Below are 7298 nucleotides of genomic sequence, written 5' to 3' on the forward strand. Positions count from 1 at the left end.
CATAGAGAGGCAGAGACACAGGCAGAGGGAGAAGCAGGCTCCCTGCGGGCAACCCGATATAGGACTCGATCCCAGGACCCCAGGGTCACTCCCTGAACTGAAGGCAGACGCTCAACCACTGAGCCACGCAGGCATCCCTACTCAAGTTACTTCTTGAGGGAAACTTTTCCTGACCTGCCAGGCTGAGTCAGCTTCTCACGTTATATGTTCTCATAGCAAACATCATAGCATCTATCACATACTGTTGATACCCATTTATTTGGGTAATGGCTTTGCTAATGTCTGGCCTGCTTCATTACAATATAATCTCTGTGAGGTTGGGAACCTGTCTGTTTTGTTCATTACTGTGTTCCCAGCCCCTAGAATTGTGCCTGGCAAATATTTGGTATGCTGTAAATATCAATGCATTGTTGCATAAAGGTACACCTGGCTCAAGCTAACCAGACTCACAATAGATCGACCCCCCCAAAAAAATGGTAATACCGATTTATCTATAAATGAACTGAAACGGCAAAGGGCAACAGAATGTCTATTTTGGCTGGTCCATCTCTCCTTCCTTTTCTATAAGAAAATATAAGTGGAAAAAAGAAAATCTAGTCAAGGAATCTTGAAATCAGGCAAGGGAATTAACTGCGTGTACTTCATGACTAGTACCATCCAGCTCGAAGAGCATAGTGCATTCGTCTTCAGTGTGAAAGAGGCCAGTCTATCTCTCCTTCAAAAAGAATCCTATGGAGGCACCTGGGTGGCTCAGTAGGTAAAGCATCCGACTCTTGATTTTGGCTCAGGCTCATGATCTCAGGGTCATGAGATCCAGCCTTGCACTGGGCTCTGAGCTCTGTGGGAAATCTGCTTGATATTCTCTTCCTCTCCCTCTGTTCTGCCATCTCTCTCTCTCTCTCTCTCTCTCTCTCTCTCAAATAAATAAATCTTAAAAAAAAAAGAAAAGAAAGAAAGAAAAAAGAATTGTGGAAGAGTAGTAATCCTGGATCAGAACTCCCCTGAAAATTATTGGAGAACCTCTCTGGCTTTTATTTATTCATTTACATTTTACTGAGCATCCTCCTTTAGTTCACGTGGAAATTTCTTTCTTGAGAACTGCTTCAAATACAATCAGTCAGATCCCATGTTGATGACTATCCACATTTCTTTCCCACCTTTTGTGGTTACACCCGTTCACCAAGATTAAAATTCAGACATTTGGAAGAACTCTCCAGCGACCCTTCTGTAGATTTTCAGTGACTTTGGATGCTGCCCTGTCAACCCATCTCATTAAGTATTTTCTCCTTTCTTTCTCAGAGGGTACTCGTTTGGAGGGCACCCATGTTCTGCTGAAAAAAGTTTGCCAGATGAGTTTATATCTACTCCAGTAGACTTTCTAAACCTTCTATTTTGAAATAATTTTAGAGGGATCCCTGGGTGGCTCAGTGGTTTGGCACCTGCCTTTGGCCCAAGGCGCGATCCTGGAGTCCCGGGATGGAGTCCCGTGTTGGGCTCCCGGCGTGGGGCCTGCTTCTTCCTCCTCCTGTGTCTCTGCCAATCTGTCTCTCTCTTTATGTCTATCATAAATAAATAAATCTTAAAAAAGGAAATAATTTTAGATATGCAGAAGAGTTGCAACGGTAGTATGAAGAGAACTTTAAGGAACACCAGCGAGGGATCCCTGGGTGGCGCAGCGGTTTGGCGCCTGCCTTTGGCCCGGGGCGCGATCCTGGAGACCCGGGATCGAGTCCCACGTCGGGCTCCCGGTGCATGGAGCCTGCTTCTCCCTCTGCCTGTGTCTCTGCCTCTCTCTCTCTCTCTGACTATCATAAATAAATAATAAAAAAAAAATTAAAAAAAAAAAAGGAACACCAGCGAAGTTTTGAATGGGAGCCAATGGTGTGGTGGAGGTAGCTTATATATCTTTTTTTTTTAAGATTTTATTTATTTACTCATGAGAGACACAGAGAGAGAGAGAGAGAGAGAGAGAGAGGCAGAGAGAGAGGCAGAGGGAGAAGCAGGCTCCATGCAGGGAGCCCGATGTGGGACTCGATCCCGGGTCTCCAGGATCATACCCTGGGCTGAAGGCAGTGCCAAACCGCTGAGCCACCTGGGCTGCCCAAATAAAATCTTTAAAACAAAAAGGAGGTGGGGGAGGTACAAAGGGTGCAATTCTGCTCAAAACATACTCTATGTCTCTGCCTCTCTGTGTGTGTCTCGCATGAATAAATCAATAAAGTTAAAAAAAAAGAACCAGTTGTGCATATCTCTTCCTAACTGCACATTCAATACCGTCTTACTGGTAGCTTGGAACTGGCCGTGATGGGAATATTTATACCATGGAAACTGACAGATGCTGTTTGCTGAAACAGGTGCCCGTCTATCCAGAGCTGGTTGTTAAACATGGAGCAGCACAGCATGGAGGGGCAGGGAAGGTGGTTCTGATGTATACAGAGTTGTGTTAGATCCAGATAGTTCAACGGTGGTTTGAGAGGTGAGTTGAAGAAGGGCTGGAGATAGGAAGGACTGACCCTAGGAAGCTGTCATGTGGTTCAGATAGCAAGCAACGAGGTTTTGGTCCAGGAGTCCTCAATGAAAGCAGCATTTTAATAACTGGACCTTTAAAAATGGGTGGAATATGGGGGGAAAGGTAGAAACAAGAATCAAAGGTATTCCAGAAAATGGGAGCAGTGAGGAGGGCAAAGGCATGGAGGAACATGTGCAGAGTGAAGACAGAAAGGGAATCATGTTGGGTCACCTGAGTGGCTAAGCGGTTGAGCACCTGCCTTCAGCTCAGGGTGTGATCCCTGGGATGGAGTCCCACATTGGGTTCCCTGCATGGAGCCTGCTTCTTTCTCTGCCTGTGTCTCTGCCTCTCTCTCTCTCTCTGATGAATAAATAAATGAAACCTTAAAAAAAAAAAAAAAGAGGGGCAGCGGGGTGGCTCAGTTGGTTAAGCATCTACCTTTGGCTCAGGTCATGATCCTGGGGTCCTGGGATTGAGTCCCACATTGGGCTCACAGCTCAGTGGGGAGTCTGCTTCTCTCTCCCCCTCTGTGACCTCCCTTGCGCTCACTCTCTCTTAAATAAATAAATAAATAAATAAATAAATAAATAAATAAATAAATAAATAAATTGAATCTTAAAAAAAAAAGAAAAAGAATCCTGTTAATGGTTTGGAATGGAGGCCAGAGATTGCAAACAACAGGTGGGGGCTGGAAGGAAGGGAGGCCTGGACCAGACCACAGTGTCTTGAATGTGTGCAAAGGAGCCTGCAGGGTCTTCCATCTGTAGGGGATGACAAGGCAATGCCAGCCACTGCTGTCACTGTGCTCTAGGGAGCTCAAGCAGCCACTGTGGCCGACAATCCAGGTGAACAGGCTGCACACAGAGAACCTCCAGAGCATGAAGCCGTCACGTATGGTCCTTATATGTTTGTCCAAACCCGAAGACTGGACCGCACCAAGAGCGAGCTGCGGTGTCAACTATGAATTCCATGCGATGGCAATGCGTCAAGGTAAGTGTATTGATAATAACACACATCCCACTCTGCTGGGGGATGTTGAGGAACATGGAAGCTCTGCACGTGTGGGGGCAGGAGGTACATGGGAAATAGCTGCCAACACCTTCTGCCCAGTTCTGCTCTGAATCTCAAACTGCTCTCAAAAATCAAGATATTAAAAAGATAAAAAGAAATCAAGATATTATACTTGGAGGGGAAATGAGCTGGACTGGAGGCAGCAGACCCACAGAGCCTGTCACGGTAGTTCAAGGGAGCAAGAATGAAGACCTGGATCAAGACACTGGTAGTGAGGTCGAGAGGAAACAGTGAGCATCAGGGACATACTGGACCTAATGGATGGAACTCAGTGGTCAACCCAATGAATACGTGCTCAGAGTGTTGAGTCAAAGGTGCCTTCAGTGTGGGGGGCTGGGGGACAATTATCAATCCAGCCATTCCTGGGGTGCCTGGGTAGCTCAGGTCATGACCTCAGAGTCCTGGGATAGAACCCGGGTCGGCTCCCTGCTCAGTGGGGAGTCTGCTTCTCCCTCTCTCTCTGCCCCTCCCCTCTGCCCATGTGCTCTCTCTCTCTCTCTCTCTTCCTCTCTCAAGTAAATAAAATAAAATCTTAAAAAAAAAGATTCTGGGATTCTGAGATTCTGGGAAGCCAGCTCAGAGTTTAATGGGGTGTGCGCTTTAGTCTCAATCCGAGACTTGGCCTGGGAAGATGGGTAGGACTGGGATTGAGGACAGACCAGTGTGTCTGGAAGGGGCTCCAAGTGTGTCAAGAGGAATAGCTTTACCTGATGGAAAAGATTCCGTCAAATTTTATTATTGAAAATAGCAGTCTTTTGTTTAAAAAAAAATTGGGAAATAAGAAACAAATGGACCATCAACCCAATACCCACAGGCCATGGCTATTAATGTTTTACCACATTTTCCTACAAACTTTTTGCCAGGCCTTTTAAAAGATGCATCTGAGATCAACTGGGAACAGATTCTGTGTCGCATGTGAAGGTAAATTGAGTTGATGGATAGAAGGAATCCCCAGATAGAAAGAAAACAGGCTGAATGCCTGGGGGGCTCAGTTAAGTGTCTGCCTTAAGCTCAGGTGTTGATCTTGGGGGTCCTGGGATGGAGCCCCACATCAGGCTCCCTGCTCGGCAGGGGGTCTGCTTGTCCTTCTCCCTCTGCCCGTCCCCCCAATCCTGTGCTCATGTTCTCTTTCTCTCTCAAATAAATTCTTTTTTTAAAGATTTTATTTATTCATGAGAGACACAGAGACAGAGGGAGAAGCAGGCTCCCAGGATTACCACCTGAGCTGAAGGCAGATGCTCAACCACTGAGCCACACAGGCATCTCAATAAATAGAATCAAAAGAAAGAAAAGAAGGAAGGAAGGAAGGAAGGAAGGAAGGAAGGAAGGAAGGAAGGAAGGAAGGAAGGAAAAGAAAGAAAGAAAGAAAGAAAGAAAGAAAGAAAGAAAGAAAGAAAGAAAGAAAGAAAGATGGATGTATAGCCACGCTGTCTCCTAGAACTCTCTGTGGGGACAGAAATGCCCCATGTCTGTGTTAAAAGCTCATCCACTAGCTACTTTGTATTTTATATTCTATTTCATCTTAACTTTCTTTCAAGAAAAGAAGAAAGAAAGAAAGAAAGAAAGAAAGAAAGAAAGAAAGAAAGAAAGAAAGAAGAAAGAAAACAGGCAAGGGTTAGAGTCGAGGTGGGGGTTCCCTGACCGGTACAAATATTTCACAGTAAGAATTTATTCCCGTCAGGGCAGGCAGGGACTATTTTATTTTTCTTCCACCCTCAAGGATTTGCATAAGAGTCAAACACTCCAAAGGAACCTGAGAATGGGCAAAAGGGTAACCCTTTGGGTCAGGGGGTCTGGGACCTTCTCTCACAGCACCCAGAGCTGCTGGAGTCATGGCAGAAACTTTGAATTCCCTTACTCCTCCATTCATTCAGTGAATATCTACTGAGTCTCTTAAGTACCAGATACTCAGAGACTCGAGACTGGGGGGGGGGGGGTGGTGAACTTAATGGTGCAGTCCCTTCTCCGCAGCTGGGAGGTGGAGGTTACCAGATAATCAAACAAATATACAATGTCGGTCTGAGTGCTCAGGCCGGTACCTGTCCAGCCCTTGGAAGTGACGGGTTTATGAATGGTAGTGGGTTCGAAAGTAGGAGCAGCTCCTGAGAAAATGCCTGGGCAATCTTTGTGATTTTGACCTTGTGTCTCTGGAATCTAAGAAAAAGAGGGAGGACAAAAAAAAAAAAATTAAAAGGGAAGACCTATGGAAGAATGAGCCAGGTGTGGGTCTGGGCCTGGAGGGAAAGCCCTACCCCAAGGCTCTCCTCCTCTGGCATTCTCATAGCCCTTGCTGAACTTGGGTGTTAGAAAAAGAAGTCCTCAGGTTTCCTAGAACTGGGCCACGGGTGTGGGAAGCAGGGCTGGGGACAGAGTACGGACCCTGCTCACAGAGAAAGGAAGCTCAGGGAGCTGGTGTTCCCAGACATCATTCATTTGCTCCTTCATTGCTCTCTGCTGGGCCCTGAGGCCAGGGCTGGATGGGGAGGGAGCCTAGCAATCCCAGGCCAGAGTGACAGGCCCTGGGAGAGTGACTGAGTGAGCACCTAGGTCAGGCCAAACCCAGCCCAGACACCTGGCAGGTCTTTGTGCAAAGGGAGACACCGGAGCTGAGGACTCTGAAGCAGGACTGGCCCTCAACAGGATGAGGGAGGGTCTGGGAGTTCTGTGCACAGGAGATAAAGAAACGGTAGCTGGGTATCCACCCTTCTGGGCTGCTCCAGACCCTTGAAAATAATATCTCGAGATGGAAGAGGTGAGGTAAGGAGCAGATGACATCTGTGCTCAGAGAAGAAAGATCCCAAGGGCAGACTGGAATGCTGGCCGCCTCGGGGGTCCCAGGCCTGTTCACCTGTCCCTGATCCCAATTCCCATCCCATTCCTATCAGTCTTCTTGTCACCTGGCCTGAGCAGGGATCTGGCTCTACCTCCTTATGGGGCATCTTCTCTGCTTCCCCCCTCTGGGCTCACCCCTAACTAGCACTTGTCGCACAGACCATGTGGCTGTGTCCCCCACCAGACTGTGACAGCAGGGTCTTTCATAGCGTCCATCATAGAGCTGGCTCTGAATGTTTTCAGAAGGAATGAATGGGGGTAGGGGAGGGCACCCAAGCAGGAGGAACTGCCGGGTGCTCAGAGGGAATCTAGAAGGAAGAGTGTCGTGAAGCAGTGAGAGGGAATTTGAAGCCACAGGTTAAAGGATGCACTGTAGGCATGTTCTGGCCACCTTGTCCTGACGGCCCAGGAAACAGGCCCCAGACCTGTGAGCCCTCCTCCCTCCCCTGAGGCCTCCTCCGTTCTGCAAGATGCACAGTCCTGCTTAGAATACCAGAATCTGGGATCCCTGGGTGGCGCAGCGGTTTGGCGCCTGCCTTTGGCCCAGGGCGTGATTCTGGAGACCCCGGATCGAATCCCACGTCGGGCTCCCGGTGCATGGAGCCTGCTTCTCCCTCTGCCTATGTCTCTGCCTCTTTCTCTCTGTGTGTGACTATCATAAAATAAATAAAAATTAAAAAAAAAAAAAAGAATACCAGAATCTGGGGTGCCCAGGGGGCTCAGTCAGTTGGGCGTCTGCCTTCAGCTCAGGGTGTGATCCCAGGGTCCTGGGATCATGTCCCACATCGGGCTCCCTGCAGGGAGGTTGCTTCTTCCTCTGCCTATGTCTCTGCCTCTCTCTCTCTGTCTCTCATGAAAAAATAAACAAAACCTTAAAAAAAAAAAA

Source organism: Nyctereutes procyonoides, unplaced genomic scaffold (assembly GCF_905146905.1).
Source record: "Nyctereutes procyonoides isolate TBG_1078 unplaced genomic scaffold, NYPRO_anot_genome, whole genome shotgun sequence".
Taxonomy (NCBI): domain Eukaryota; kingdom Metazoa; phylum Chordata; class Mammalia; order Carnivora; family Canidae; genus Nyctereutes; species Nyctereutes procyonoides.